A 17,019-nucleotide genomic window follows, 5' to 3' on the forward strand; every position below is an offset into this window, starting at 1 on the left:
TACAGCTTATACTGGTCCAACTACAAAATGTACAGTTATTGTCAGATACTAGGCATTCTATGTGTGTGTGTTATGATGAGGGCACCGTTAAATGGAGTAAAAGGCCCAGAACTCAGCTCTTTATTAAACATATGTTTTAATGACAAAAATATAAGGTATAAAAAACCAGTGGAGAAAACAAAGTAACAAATTAACAAAAGAGGGAAACCCTGGTTGCCACATTCTGGTCTTTGTTTTCTAAGTGGAGTGGTTTACTCGCAGTCTTCCCATCCCTACCTAGTTGTTCCATGTGAGGAGTTTGCACATTTGCATATTCACTTCATGTCTCCCCCCTACATATCAAAGATTTATCTTTTAGAGTCGTTGGTTAGTCTAAATTTGATTCCAGTGTTGAGTATGTGAATGAGGGGAGTCTTACAAAAGACTGGCAAGCATTTATAGGGTTCGTTCCTTCAATATGACAGTGCTGCTGGAATAGACTCTGGCCCAATCTGTGCATTGGATTTAGCAGGTTTTAGAATGGTATGTGAAAATTGAGGATTAGACCAAAAATAAAAACAGGAAATACAACAAATGACAACATTTTTCAGTGTTTTTATGACTAACGAAGGGCACTATTAATACTACAGTGTGCTGTTCGCAACAGTCAGCACCCTAACCCAGCTCCTTTGTAACTGCTAACTCCATATTGACCCAGTGATAAGCCCCTAAAAGTATTGATAATGGTGGTTGATCCTGCCCTAAATTATGTAAGAGTATAAGAAATTTGACAGATGAGAGGAGACCATTCAGTCCATCAAGATTGTTTAGCTAATAGCTAAGCTGTCCCAATACCTAATCCAGATACTTATTTGTTGTCTAGGTTTCTTCTTCAACTACATGCCTCAGTAGTTTCTTCCAGATTCCAACAGCTCTTTGAGTAAAGAAGAGCTAGATGATCTACTTAATCAAAGCCTCTGAGACATCTGAAGATCTGGATTAGGTCCACACACAGTCTCCTCTGCTTGAGTCTAAACAAGTATAATTATCTGAGTCTGTCAAGAGTATGACATGCCCTTAAATCCAGGGGTTCACTTTGTTGTTCTTCTCTGCTGCCATGTCTTTTCCATAGTGTAGTGACCAGAACTGTACAGAATATTCCATTCTCATTAGTGCATTATATATTTTAAGCATAACTTCCCTTGATTTATATTAGTTTGTTTTACTATATAATGAAACATTTTATATGCCTTTTTAATAGCTTCAGTGCATTGCTTAGATGATTAAAACATTGTGTCAACACAAACCCCTGATTTCTTTTCAGAGGTTGCTTCTTTTAGGACAGTGTCTTCCACCTTCTATTTATAATTGACATTCCTCTTGCCCTTGTGTTTGTTCTTATTTCTTTCCCAATCTCTATTTCTTGACTTGTTTCTTTGGCTGCATCAAGTGTAACCTTTACACAGAGGCTGAAATCCCACCTCATGCATTATGGAAATGCTCTTTCGCTAATAACTTTTTAAGTATTAGCATATTTTACTGTGCCGCAGTTGAATTCTTTCTTTCCACAGTGTTTTGCTTGCTATCCTTGGTCTTGGATCTTTTCCAAGTTATTTTAGAGGCTGTAAATATTTCACCCTTTTCCAATTTGCAGTAAATGTTTCCCCTCAAGTTTGTTTATTTGTTACACTTGTTTGCTCTTACAGAATCTTGTGACGGAACATGTGTCTAATGGTGCTGTATAAAACAAACCGACTGCTAATGGTCATCATTTAAACTTAATATCCATTGCTCTTCACAGTTACTTTGTAAAAAGCATGCAGCCATTAAATACTAGTACCAAATAAATGAAATACCTAATGCTAAAATAGTTCAATAAATCCTTCTAAGTTGCTTTTATTTTTAGGCTGGAATGGTGAAATTATGAAACATTAAAGAAACATTTCCTGTGTTTGTCAGACACATTAACACTAGAATTACCAAAGCCTACGAAAAAACTCGTAGAACAGTCCCACCTTAAATCGCTTTGCACCTCTCCTTCAGTGTCTTTTGTCCTGTAAATGTGTCGATAATCAGCAAGCAGCCTACTGTCACATCCCTCCACCGCCGCACAGCTGAAGTCTGTTTACCTGCGTGTCAGTTGCTTAGAGTTGTATAGAGTGAAAAGTCAAGCAAAATGACACCTTTATAAATACTAGATCTTTATTTGGAACACATGCATTTCATGTGTGTTCCGTATCTACAACAATCTATGTATAAACGTCGTTAACACAGAAACATTTTTCATGTTTTAGTAATAACTGACAAAATGTAGACATGAAGTGTATAATGTGTGAAACCTGAAGTCCAAATATCAAATAAACACTTTCACAAAAGGTACAAATATAACAGAATAAGGGAGCTTCTATTCAAGAATATAACTGTAGAAAAAGAACCCGCGTTAGGGTGCGACATTGACACTTCTTTGATACGACTGCTTCGGTGGCGCAACGTATCAACTGTTGACTGGTAATCTAAACTTCACAGGTTCAACCACAGATGAATCTGTTTTGAGAAGTGAGCTGCTCTTATTCTTACTATTTTAGAATAAAAACATACATTTGATTTCAGTCTGTAACAACCGGTGTAAGTTTATGATACTTGTAAAGGTTAGCTTTAGTTTTTTTTTCTTCAGTTTTATCCTCTCAGTCGCATTCACGATACCACCCACCAAACCCATCCCCAAATCTGACATTGCTGTTTTCACATAACGATGCGCTATAACAGAGGTGTACTCAGATGATGACAACGGTTTTACATCAGGGAAAGAATGCACGTCACACTCTTGCTGTTGCTGTACTTTGTATATGTACATGGGAAGCTCTGCAGTCTACTTGTGACTTTACACTATAGGAAGTAAGTAAATAAATAAAAGGAAATAAGTAAAAAACATTCGATCTGGCTCTTATATACAAAGTACAGCAACAGCAGCTTCCACCTGCAGCTTTAGCCTCTTCAGTACGTGAGCAACTCTCCACACTAGTGTTTAGATCTGAATGGTGCTTGTGCCCAAAAAAAAGTCTAACTGCATTCTTGTACCATTGCTTGCATACTAAAGTGTCAGCAGGCACTTTTCGTGGCATTGCACGTGTTTTTTTGAGCATGCCCGTGTCGTTCAAACACAGAAAGTTCTTAAGTCTACTTTGTGACTTTACGCTGTAGGAAGTAAGTAATTTAAATCATCTGAACACTATTGTGGAGAGTCGCTTGCGTACTGAAGAGGCTATAGCCGCAGGTGGAAGCTGCCATTGCTGTGCTTTGTATATAAAAGCTACATTGAATGTTATTTACTTATTTACCTTTATTTATTTACTTCTTACAGTGTAAAGTCACACAGCGTCGGCAAGAGTGTGACGTGCATTCTTTCTCTGATGTAGAACCGTTGTCATCATCTGAGTTCACCCCTGTTATATCATGTCTTTATGTGAAAACAGCAATGTCAGATGGTTAGATCGTGAACGCGGCTGAGAGAATAAAACTGAATTAAAAAAAAAAAAAGAAAAACAAGGCTAACCTTTACAAGTATAAACTTACACTGGCTGTTACAGACTGGAATCAAATATATGTTTTTATTCTAAAATAGAATAAGAGCAGCTCACTTCTCAAAACAGACTCGTCTGGATTTGAACCTGTGAAGTTTTGATTACCAGTCAACAGTTGATGCTGTTGCGCCACCGAAGCAGTCGTATCAAAGAGGTGTCAATGTCGCACCCTAATGCGGGTTCTTTTTCTACAGTTATATTCTTGAATAGAAGCGCACCTGTTCTGTTATATTTGTACTTTTTCCTGCTTATCGACACATTTACAGGACAAAAGACGCTGACAGAGAGGTGCGAAGCGATTTGAGGTGGGACGGATCTACGAATTTTTTCGTAGGCTTTTATAATTCTAGTGTTAAACAAGATTTAAAAGATTAACTTGAAAAAAGTGGCTGACTTAGAGTATTTTAAAAGAAGAAAATTGTGCACTTTGTTGACGTTGGTATTCTTTGTTTCATTGTTTAAGTTATCTGGAGGCCAGATAAACTTTTAAAGCCAAAGTTTAATGCAGCCACCCCCCAGGTTAGTAATCTGCTCCCGGTTAAGTTACAGCTGAGTCTTAAATGGCTGGCTTGCATCTGTAACAGAACCCAGAATGGCATGAAGCAAAACTGTCCATTCCCTCAAATAGGTAACCAGAGAAATCTAACCTGCCTGAGCCGTCTTTGAGCATATCCTAAATATAAAACTCTTCCATCCATTTTTTCATTCATTTTCAAGCCAACTTAATCCAATGTAAGGATCACAAGAAATCAAATCTGTTTGTCGCCAGTGCTGAATTGGTAATTAGCTGCACAATAATGCAGTGCTAGAAATGCTGTCTAATGGCTGTAAAAGTTTAGGTTCAAGTCTTGACCCCCCCACCCTATCTTTGTTGGTGTGTACTTTGTCCAACTTCTTGCATCTATGCATGTTCACCGCACTACTCCAGAGAGTTAAAGGTTGATTTATTGCCCACTTTAAATTGGTTTGTGGGCTCTGTAGTGGACTAACCACCTGTACTGAAATGGTAAATATTAATCTAATTCTACCAGCCTACACCCTTGCCAGTTTTTATCCATTTTTGTGATAAGCACTTTAAGAAAGTTAATGAATGAGTATAGAATACCACAGAATATATAGCTTTAGGGGCTGCCAAGTTTTAACTCACTTCCTGTCCCCTGATGCTAGTCCATGAAGAAATGATGAAAGTACTCATACTAAGTCTTCACATGCTATATCAATCCAAAAGTGAAGTAGTTCAGATTTGTACCTATGTGTAATCAAGTCTTTACAGTATCCATAAATCCATTAACCAAAATATTTCAAGGGAGCAATCATCTTATTCGGTGCATCAGTCCATCTTGCATTTGATAGTCTAGCATACACAGGATAGAGGCAGAAACTTTAGAATCAATAAAGAACCTTGGCAATCATGTCAACTCTACAGAAACGATTATTAGCGATTATTCTTTTGGTGACAATTATTTAGTTACTAGCAAAATACCCGCGCTTCGCAGCGGAGAAGTAGTGTGTTAAAGAAGCAATGAAAAAGAAAAGGAAACATTTTGAAAATAACGTAACATGATTGTCAATGTTATTGTTTTGTCACTGTTGTGAGTGATGAGTGTTGTTGTCATATATATATATATATTTACACACACACACAAACATATATATATACATATCTATACATATACACATATATACATATATATATATATCTACATATATACACATACATATACACACACACATAAATACATACATACATACATACATACATACACATATATACACACAAATACATATATATATATACATACATACACACACACATATATAAACATATATATACATATACATACATATCTACATATATACACACACAGCTATTTCAGTATCAGTGCAATACGCTGTTTGTTAAAACGGATGACACCCCCTCTTACGTGCAAGTCTGCGTGGATATTATGAACTATCGTATTTGTTCAAGTTCTATTTAAATTTTAAATAGAAGGAATTTTTATTTAGTCGACAGAAATATCTTTGGTAGGAATGGTAAAACAGACAGGAATATTATTCCTGAATAAATCAACTCAAACCTTAAACAACTTATAATATTTTGCTCTCCATAAAAATATATCCTGTCTAAATTATACAAGTTAGAAATAAAGTAAACATTAAAAGAACAAACATTCAAATTTCTTTACTCTTATGTAATTTTATATATAAAAATAAACTTAGATTTTAAATATCCCAAAAGATTTTGCTCTCCATAAAAATATATCCTGTCAAAATTATACAAATTCAAATATGAACATGCTGCATAACAAAACCTGGAAATATAAATAAAATGTGTTCCTTTCAGCAATAACAAATCAAATCATTCAGTTGTCTTTGCTCATATGTCATTTTAGAGCTGGACGCCTGGCATCTTTTTGGCAACAGGTTCGTTTCTGTTTGGTGTGAGGTTCTGTGTTGTGGAGATTCTCAGGATGGATTGCAGGTGCTCATCAGTGAGGCGACTCCTGTGTGCTGTTTTGTTAGTCTTTATCACTGAGAAGAGCTTCTCACACAGATATGTGCTACCAAACATGCACAAGGTTGGAGCCGCATGTAGACGGACTTTTTTTGTTCTTCAAAGTCACCAAAGCGCCGTGCAAACTCAGTGCGCTCAGTTTATCAGCAAAGTGCGATTTGGGAACACCGTAGTGACGACTTGGTTTAACATTACTTGGCAACAGGGAAAGTGGGGCAAGTGGTTGTGTCTCCCATAAAAGCAGCTCAATTGAAATCACTTTGTGATTGTGCACGGGTAAAACGTCCGCTGAAGTGTCAGATTCTTATTTAATTCTTCTGCTTTCTGTATCTTCTGCATTGCATTCAGGTCTTTCAGGTTACCCTGATGTTTTGTTTTATAGTGCCGTCTTAGATTAAATTCTGTAATTACAGCCACATTAGCTCCACAAATGAGACACACGGGTTCAGTAAACATATACTCAGCCTCCCATCGGTTTTAAAGGCTCTATTTTCAGAATCAACTTTTCTCTTCAGCATCGTGTGAGCTAGCTTCGCAATAACTTGCAGCATCTTAAGGTAGACTTGATTAACGCGTAACTGTTGGCAAGGCAGCTGAAGCGCTGCATTATGGGATCTGTAGTTTATTGTGTTACCAGCGCTTCATATACCCGGCTTTAATAACAATAATACAGTATATAAAATGATCTCGCGGGCGGATATAATTACACGGGGCGGATGTGGCCCGCGCCCTTGAGTTTGACACATATGGACTAAATAGAACTTGAAAAGATATATTTTTTCAAATGTGATCGCAATTCAGATAGAGTTGACGCACTACAGCCTGCATGCCTCAATAAGTCATCCTCCCTCGCTCTTACTTTTTACCGTTCATCTAATGAATACACTGAGTATGGCTTTACCAAAACAATCATTGATGGCTAATAAAGTATCCATTATTCGAGTATGTAGATCGGGTTATATATATATACATATATATATATATATATATATATATACCCGCGCGCAGCGAGAAGTAGTGTGTTAAAAAGCTAGAAAAGAAAAGGGAACATTTTAAAAATAACGTAACATGACTGTCAATATACAGTATTTGTTTTGTGAGTGTTACTGAGTGTTGCTGTCATCAAGGATTTGATTATCATTATTTCTTTCAATCAGGTTCGTATTTGTAGGATGTGTTGTGTTCAAGTTACATTCCGTGTTTGTCAATCGTTGTAAAGATGACAGGTTTCATTCATCGATTCGTTTTTTACTGCATCAATAAACAGCTCGTCTTCTTCTTTATCTGAGACCTGACACACTGCATGCACGGTTTTTTTTACACTGTCTTCCTTTAGCGGGACATTGACTTTTTCCAACGTGTGCTTTGTTTCCGCAGTAGTTGGATTTATGAATATGCTTGTATGTATGAGACGCTTCATATTTTTGCTGCCTTTTCAATTGTGTAATTCGGTTTTGTTCAGCTCTTTGGAACTGTTGCCTTTTATCTGTGCACTGCGCCAGTTCACGTGAGCCGCTCGGTGTACATGCATCGAAGGTTCCCAGCTGTGCTGGTGCCATCTGTGCTATGTCCATGGCTGTATTTAATGTTACCTTAGTCCTGGCACTTAAAACTTTCTCTCGCAGTTTCGCTGAGTTTGTGTCAAACACCACCCTGACCATCTCATCTTCCTCTCCATAAGCACAGTCCTTAACCCGTGAATATTTAGTGGCAGTTTGCTATTGGATTGCCGCTGACGGACGGCCTTATATGGGCAGGCACTAAATTACAAACGCCAGCGGCAGCCTGTCTATGAACTTAATTTAAAGTGTAGGTTTACATCGTGCTTTGTTTCAAGTAGCAGAACTCATGAATATGGTTGTATATGTCACTTTCGCTTCTTATTGTTTCGCTGCCTTCTCAATTATATAATGCATGTTTTCTTCAGCGCTTTTTGAGGTCTTCCTGGTTTTCTATGTACTGCGTGATTACGTGGGAGGCGTGATGATGTCACACGAAACTCCGCCCCCACGGCGTTGAAGCTCATCTCCATTACAGTAAATGGGGAAAAACTGCTTCCAGTTATGACCATTACGCGTAGAATTTCGATATAAAACCTGCCCAACTTTTGTAAGGAAGCTGTAAGGAATGAACCTGCCAAATTTCAGCCTTCCACCCACACGGGAAGTTGGAGAATTAGTGATGAGTGAGTGAGTGAGTGAGTGAGGGAGGGAGGGAGGGAGGGAGGGAGGGAGGGAGGGAGGGAGGGTGGGCTTTGCCTTTTATTAGTATAGATAGTACCTTTAAAAACTATTCACTCCCTTGGAAGATTTCACGGTTTTTATCATACAAAATTGAGTCACAGTTTAAATTGATTACAAAAATTAAAGCACAAAATAGTTAACTGCGTAAGTATTCACCCCATTTGATTCAATATTTAGTAGTTGCACTTTTGCTAGCCATGACATTCTTGAGTCCTTGTCTTCAGGTGTCCTCCTGTCAGTTTTACACATCTGGATACAGCCATTTTCCCAAATCTTCTTTGGAAAACTGCTCAAGCACTGTCTGGTGTCATGGGGATCATGAATGAACAGTTTTTTTTCAAGTCCAGCCATAAATTTGGATTAACTCTTAACTCGGCCACTTTAGGACATTAGTATTGTTGTTTTTAAAGCTTTGGCTTGATGGGGTTGTTGTCTTGTTGGAAGACTAATCTCCTAAGGTGCAGGTTTCTTGCAGGTTTTATTAGGTTTTTTTTTTCTTCCAGGATTTCTCTGTATTTTGCTGCTTTCATTTTACCTATGCAAGCCAATCAGGGTCTGTTAAAGAGAAACATCCTTAGATCATGATGCTGCCACCAATAGGATTCATGGTGAGGATGGTGTATTTTTCATATTGTGCAGCATAACACAGCGTTTAGTCTGATGGCCAGCAAGCTCAATTTTGGTCTTATCAGACCATAAAACCTTCTTTCAGCTGATATATGAGTCTCCTGTGTCCCTTCTGGCTAATTCTAGCTGAGATGTCATGTTCAGTTTTTTGTAACAGTGGCTTTCTCTTTGTCAGTCTCCCATAAAGCTGTTTCTGGTGAAGCTGCCAAGTAACATTTGTTGTCTGCACAGACTCTACAGCCTCTCAGGCACTGTAACTTATAACACCTTCAGAGTTATCATAGATGTCATGATGGCTTTCCTCACTAGTCATCGTCTTGCACGGTCACTCACTTTTTGTGGATGGCCTACTGTGGGCAGATTTTCAGCTGTGACATAACCTTTTCATTTGTTACTGACCGATTTAAATGGACTCCATAGGATATTCAATGATTTTCTTGTCTCTGTCCCCTGATTTGTGCCTTGCAGTCACCTTTTCATGGAGTTGCAAAGAGTGTTCATTGTTTTAGAATAGTCCACCATACAGGCTCACCATACATTGGATCAGGTGCATTTAAACTGCAATCAACTGAAACACCTTGACTCAAATAAGTCAAGGTCTGATCAAAGTATAGAACCCTTTTCCTTTCCTGGAAAACTCTAGCCAAGAAATATTTGCTTTATCTATGCACCATAAAGCTGTGACTGGTGAAGCAACTGGGCGACCATTGTGTACACAGTTTCTCCAATCTCAGCCAATGTAGCGTCTCATACTCTTGGGCTTCTCATAGGTCTCCTGGTGGCCTCCCTTACTGGTCTGGCCATCTTTTCACACAGTTACTCAGTCTTTGTGGACCATCTGCTCTAAGCAGATTTACTTCTTACGTCTATGCTATGCCCTTTTCATTTCTTTTGACAGATTTAACTGGACTTCAAGGGATATTCAGTGACTTGGATATTTTCTTGCCACCTTCCCCCTGAACTGTTCTTTTCAGTTTCCTCTTCACAGAGTTGCTTGGAGTGTTCTTTTGACTTTATTGTGTAGGCTAAGCTACCATACTGATTTATCAGAAGTTGTCCCTTACACATGCAGAAGTGCATTTTTACAACAGTCAATTGAAACTCTAGACTGGTGGTCTCCATTGAAGTAATTCTGTGACTTCTAAATGGAATTGGCTGCTCTTGTGATATATTTGTGTGTCTCATATTAAAGGGGCTGAATACTTACGCAGTCAGTTATTTTATGTTTTACGTTTGTTATTAGTTTGAACCACTTTGCAGTGATCTCATTTCACCTTGACATGAAAGTGTTTTTCTGTTAATCAATGTGAAGAAGTCCAATTAAATCTTATGTGATTTAATTTTGAATTGCAATAAAATGTAAAAACCTCCAAGGGTAAGAGATTTCACAGGAGAGATAAATTCTAATCCATGCAGCACAGTATTTAACTATAAAACTCTGATTTTTAATTGGGAGACCTAACTCAGAAACCAACTTTTCAAAATTGAAATGTCATTAAAATACCAAGCAATTTTAAGGTAATTGGAGCAGAAGTTTTTTTTTTTATTTTTATTTAAATATACAGTGCATCCGGAAAGTATTCACAGCGCATCACTTTTTCCACATTTTGTTATTTTACAACCTTATTCCAAAATTGATTAAATTCAATTTTTTCCTCAGAATTCTACACACAACACCCCATAATGACAACGTGAAAAGAGTTTACTTGAGATTTTTGCAAATTTGTTAAAAATAAAATAACTGAGAAAGCACATGTACATAAGTATTCACAGCCTTTACTATGAAGCTCAAAATTGAGCTCAGGTGCATCCTGTTTCCCCTGATCATCCTTGAGATGTTTCTGCAGCTTCATTGGAGTCCACCTGTGGTAAATTCAGTTGATTGGACCTGATTTGGAAAGGCACACACCTGTCTATAGAAGGTCCCACAGTTGACAGTTCATGTCAGAGCACAAACCAAGTATGAAGTCAAAGGAATTGTCTGTAGACCTCCGAGACAGGATTGTCTCGAGGCACAAATCTGGGAAAGGTTACAGAAAATTTCTGCTGCTTTGAAGGTCCCAATGAGCACAGTGGCCACCATCATCCGTAAGTGGAATAAGTTCGAAACCACCAGGACTCTTAGATGGCTGGCTGTCCATCTAAATTGAGTGATCGGGGGAGAAGGGCCTTAGTCAGGGAGGTGACCAAGAACCCAATGGTTGCTCTGTCAGAGCTCCAGAGGTCCTCTGTGGAGTGAGGAGAACCTTCCAGAAGGACAACCATCTCTGCAGCAATCCACCAATCAGGCCTGTATGGTAGAGTGGCCAGACGGAAGCCACTCCTTAGTAAAATGAACATGGCTGCCCGCCTGGAGTTTGCCAACAGGCACCTGAAGGACTCTCAGACCATGAGAAACAAAATTCTTTCGTCTGATGAGACAAAGATTGAACTCTTTGGTGTGAATGCCAGGTGTCACGTTTGGAGGAAACCAGGCACCGCACATCACCAGGCCAATACCATCCCTACAGTGAAGCATGGTGGTGGCAGCATCATGCTGTGGGGATGTTTTTCAGCGGCAGGAACTGGGAGACTAGTCAGGATAAAGGGAAAGATGACTGCAGCAATGTACAGAGACATCCTGGATGAAAACCTGCTCCAGAGCGCTCTTGACCTGAGACTGGGGCGACGGTTCATCTTTCAGCAGAACAACAACCCTAAGCACACAGCCAAGATATCAAAGGAGTGGCTTCAGGACAACTCTGTGAATGTCCTTGAGTGGCCCAGCCAGAGCCCAGACTTGAATCCAATTGAACATCTCCGGAGAGATCTTAAAATGGCTCTGCACTGATGCTTCCAATCCAACCTGATGGAGCTTGAGAGGTGCTGCAAAGAAGAATGGACAAAATTAGCCAAGGATAGGTGTGCCAAGCTTGTGGCATCATATTCAAAAAGACTTGAGGCTGTAATTGCTGCCAAAGGTGCATCGACAAAGTATTGAGCAAAGGCTGTGAATATTTATGTACATGTGATTTCTCAGTTTTTTATTTTTAATAAATTTGCAAAAATCTCAAGTAAACTTTTTTCATGTTGTCATTATGGGGTGTTGTGTGTAGAATTCTGAGGAAAAAAATGAATTTAATCCATTTTGGAATAAGGCTGTAACATAACAAAATGTGGAAAAAGTGATGCACTGTGAATACTTTCCGGATGCACTGTATGCACTGAGATTCTTCAGGTGCAGAGGATTTATGTCAATTCAGTATAGGAAGGCAGAAGTTTGGAGGTAACATAGTTACACTCACAAATGGTGTTGAAGAATGGCAGTGTGTTGTGTAATGATTAGTATGTGCAAGTAGGAATTTTACGGTATTTTTTTTACATGTGGCAATAGTGCATTATGGTTATTAGTTATTCTAGGAGTAAGTCTTGTATTTCAATCTACAGTCTTAAAATAATACTCCACCCAAAAATGGTATTTGTTTTTCTATGTTTCTTACTTTCCGCAGTTTGTAGTGGTGGCCAATAGTTTTAGTGTTTTGGGGTCAGCTATTTGTACAGTGCCCTTGCACTGCGCAATTGCAGGTTAAGGGCCTTGCTCAAGACAACCACAGAGTAGCATTCCATCTGTGACTGCCCGGAATCGAACTGGCAACCTTTGAGTGACCAGCCCTGATTCTTTAGCCAGAGAGTCACCACTCCTCCCTAAGAAGTAGACAGGACTCTTGACTAGTGAATGAGGAAATGGGTGGCTCTTCAACTGAAAAATTTGATCTTAGATAAATGTGTTTCCTCCGTGTGCAATGCTCTAATTATCCAGAAAATATTTATTTAACAATATTTTAACAAATATATTTGCTTTTTGAAGTTGTGAGCATCCAACCGGGTGATGTGATGTGTGGATTGTGCAGCATGAGTAACCAGGAAGTTTTAACTGACATTTATATATTGTTCCTGTGGTCCATTGCTGATCTCCATCTATCATAATGTTTGTTGTCTCTGTTCTTTGTGAAATTGTTACTTTAAAAGTCTTGGCCATTAGAACAAACAACATGGGCTACATAACATAAAATATCATTTTGGGTAGAGTATTCCTTTAAAAAAAATTCTAGTATTGTTATTTGTGACTGGCATAAAATGTCCTCAATCTGAGCTGTTGCATTTAGTCTAGTTTGTAAAGGGTTTGAATAATCCACACTTTTAGCTTCAACCAACCCTCGAGTGTGGGGAGAAAAAACAAAAAAATCAAGTAAGCAGCCCATTCCTGATCAGCCCCCAGAATTGAATATCTTGCAGTTTTAGTATTCCTGGGAAGCTTACACAGACAGTATTAGATCATCATTACCACACATGGAAAAAGGAACCGTGTCCAAAGTTAAATATTTACCTGTTGGAAAGGACCTTTCATATTACGTAATGCAATAATTTAAAAAAAATATGCTTCAGATTTAGAATTATGTCGAGTTTATTTTCCAGATTTTGGTGATGTAAATCATTGGTAAGAAGATGAGCTCCTCCTCCTGTGATTAAATAAGGAAGGCAAGGGATGAAATTTAATGTCAGATGTTTAAGTGTTCAGCTCTCTGCCATTTATGAACGTTACCTTAAATGGATCATTTGATGCAGTTTTTACTGTTTATAAAATTCCTAAATGATTGTCTGTGAATTTCGGGTCTACATCACAATCATACTTACTGTACATCATTATCTATCTTTTGCCGTTTTATTCCAATACCCAAATACAATTTAGCCTTGCCCCACTCTTAAGCCCTGTCTGTCTGCTGCCTGACCTTGATATAGGTACAGTGAGTAATTTGGTGGATTACTCTCAATTTCTTTAGCTTCAGGAATTGCTGGCCGCCTAATGGACAGGATTGACAAAGAACAGCTGTTGTGCCGCTGCTCAGGTCACAGGGCTGGTATGCGGAAGAGGAATGTGCGGGGACAATATGCTGCACTCAGATCTGCATCTCGCAGAGGTGGTTGGGTCACCCTGGCAGGAAATGAGCCTTCCACAGGAATGTTGGCTCCCGTCCCTTTCCACGTTCAGGCAGGGAAGTGGGAGCCGAGTTTCAGACAGCGGGCGAGCACGCTCTCAGAGAAAAATGGCTTTCATGACTGAAGCTTTTGAGGGAAGAGAGACACTATTTGGATTTGCCTGACGAGAGGTACAGGTTGGAATTGACTCTTTTCAACTGCTGCTTTTTAGGGAGTTCTGTTTTATTTTGACAGTTGTTTGGTGAGTTTAAATAATAGCACTTGTAAGCTGCAGCAGACTAAGCAGATCTTAAGGAATAATAGCTTATGAAGTTAAAGTTGTGTGGGACAGTAGTTGCCTAGTAAAACAGCAGTGGTTTGATTCTGTTTTTTTTTCTTACTTGATTTACATAAACTGTACTATTTATAACTGATATTAATATAAATAATTTACAAATAGAGTTTGGAGATGGTGTGAATACTGTAGCAATAAATCTCATGTGGCAGGAGTTTAAATGTTGCTCTGGTGTAAAGCGAAGTTTGGGATTTATTCCATAGGCATAAGTGTGCAGCACATGGATGGGATTTACGTTTTTTGGGATTAATTGTTATCTGTGCGACTGATAAAGCGCTAAATTTAAAGGTGGCGAGTGTGATAGTGGGTTTTGCTCAACCCATGCATGCATGCATGAATGAGTGTGTGTGTGACAGAGAGATTTCTGTTTTCCTTCCTGAGAGTTGCCTTTATTCAGTTAGAAGCTTGACAGAATCAAAAAAGCTACAGTAGTAAACAGACCCAATTTCCTTTATCAAAAAAACAGAAATAAATTGGAAAGACAAGACATAGTGCAGACTTTCTGTTAGCCTATCAACAGCATTGCTTGTTCCTTGCCGGAGCTGACAGAATTATTGTTCTTTGATGTGACTTTGAATTACAGCAGCGAGCTGTTGAGAGAGTTTATTTTTAGTTATTTTCAGCCCCACACCGTGATGTAGATGTCGCAAGTTGCAAAATGTGTTCAGCTGCTATTTGTAACTGTTTTCCTGCCAGCAAGGCTGAGTGCTTTGTTTTTGTATATATCAGGATTTCGTCTTTTTTCAGAATTCCTGAAGTCCGTATACTTCAGTCACATTTACAATCAATGAAAAAATAACAAAACAAATAACACCCTGTCAGCCTTATTAAACTTTAACTGAACTATTCATTTCTGAAATTGACCACTCAGTTTTTGTTTTTTTTTTAATAATTTTAGAGTTGTGTGTGGTACAGTAAATTTGGGTGTCACAGAGGTCTTTGAATTTATATTCCAGTAGCACTGGCTGCAAGAAGGAAACTATATTTGGGCATTGGTTTTAAATGTATTAGCCTTTAATTATATGTAACATTCAAACACATTTCACTTAAGGAAATAATTTAGTTCAGGTTTAAACATTTCATTTCATGTGTGTAGTAAAATAAATAGACATCCCATCTAGAGTTCTGTTTTGAATGCCCTCCTGGTGACTCTGTAATGCAGTTTATACACTAACAAGTTCTGTATATAATATGTTTATTTTTTTTAACTAGTTTGTATCTCTTTATTAACTCTTTAGCCTGACTAATCAAATTGTTGAAAACATAAGGCATAGTGGTTAAGGCTTTGAACTTAATACCCTGAGATTGTGGGTTCAAATCCCACTACTGACACTGTTTGTGAGCAAGTCACTTCACCTGTCTGTGCTCCAATTTAAAAGATAAAAGAAATGTAATTAGTTTAATCACCTTGGATACATGTGTCACCCAAATTACAAACTAATAAAGATAACAATAATACATGGAAATTGTGGCTTTTCACTTTTAAAACAGAATATTAATATTATCTGGGGACACTAGACAGGAACCAGCCTTTAACAAGGTACCAGTCCATTACAGGACCTACTCATATGTACACTCACACAGTGCCTAGTTTTATTTGTGATCACCATTTCACCTTAATCTGTTGAAAATTTTTATTCCAATACCCCCAAGCTTGTGAGCCCAGAAAATGGCTGTTAGAATGGCATATAGATAATGAGAGCCCATCTAACCAATGCAGATGCTGAGAGAACATGCAAACCCCACAAAGACAATAACCTGGCACTGGATTTAGAATCCAGGATATCGGATCTCTTAGATAGTATTAGATAGTATTTCTAATCCTTCCAGCATGCTACAATTAATCATTTTAAAAATTTACTATTGATTTACTTACAGTTAATCTTTTATGGTTTATCTTCTAATTCTTCTTTCGGCCCATCCTGTTAACAGTCGCCACAGTGGATCATCTGTTTCCATATCTTTATTTCCTCTGCATCTTGCTCCGTCACAACCCCCTCCTGCATGTACTCTCTCACCACTTCTATGAACTACTCTTGGGCCTTCCTCTTTCCCTCTTGCCTCCTCTGCACATATATAAACCAATGCAATCTTGCCTCTCTGGTTTTCTCTCCAAACCATCCAACCTGAGGTGACCCTCTAATATACTATTTCTTCCTAATCCTGTCCATCCTCATTGCATCCAATGCAAATCTTAATATCTTTAACTCTGCCTTCTTCAGCTCTGTCTTCTGTTTTTTTTGTCAGTGCCACCTTCTCCAACCCATTTGAAATAGCTTGTCATATGACCATCTTGTAGACATTCCCTTTCACTCTTGTTGATAACTGTCTGTCACAAATCACTCCTGACACTCTTCTCCACCCACTCCAGCCTGCCTGCACTCTCTTCTTCACCTCTCTTCTTCATTCCCTGTTACTTTGTACTATTGATCTCAAGTATTTAAACTCATCCACTTTTACCAACTCTAATCCCTGCATCCTCACCATTCCTCTGACCTCCCTTTCATTCACACACATGTATTCTGTGTTGGTCCTACTAATGTTCATTTGTCTCCTGTCTAGAGCATATCTCCACCTATTCAGGGTCTCTTCAACCTGCTCCCTTCACTTGTTACTGATAGCAGTGTCATCTGTAAACATAATAGTCCATGGGGACTCCTGTCTGATTTCCATCATTATCCTTTATCACACTAATCTGCTGCTTATCTTTCCCAGCTCAGTCTCTCTGTCTAGCCAATTGGTACAGGTCTTCATCTCCCTCCT

The 17,019-nt window shown here is 38.4% G+C and overlaps 1 protein-coding gene across 8 annotated transcripts in view; it reads left to right on the top strand.

Annotated features, from left to right (window-relative positions):
* rapgef2 (Rap guanine nucleotide exchange factor (GEF) 2) overlaps positions 1-17,019 on the top strand; it is a 388,985-nt gene that overhangs the window by 188,541 nt on the left and 183,425 nt on the right. Inside the window, exon 1 of one of the 8 annotated variants that reach the window (XM_039750325.1) lies at positions 13,998-14,092. The exons of the other annotated variants lie outside the window; for them this stretch is intronic. The gene's annotated coding sequence lies outside the window, so the exon portion shown is untranslated. Of the gene's footprint in view, positions 1-13,997; positions 14,093-17,019 lie in introns of those variants that run through there. 8 annotated transcript variants of the gene reach the window in all.

The sequence above is a fragment of the Polypterus senegalus genome, chromosome 4 (genome assembly GCF_016835505.1).
Source record: "Polypterus senegalus isolate Bchr_013 chromosome 4, ASM1683550v1, whole genome shotgun sequence".
Classification (NCBI taxonomy): domain Eukaryota; kingdom Metazoa; phylum Chordata; class Cladistia; order Polypteriformes; family Polypteridae; genus Polypterus; species Polypterus senegalus.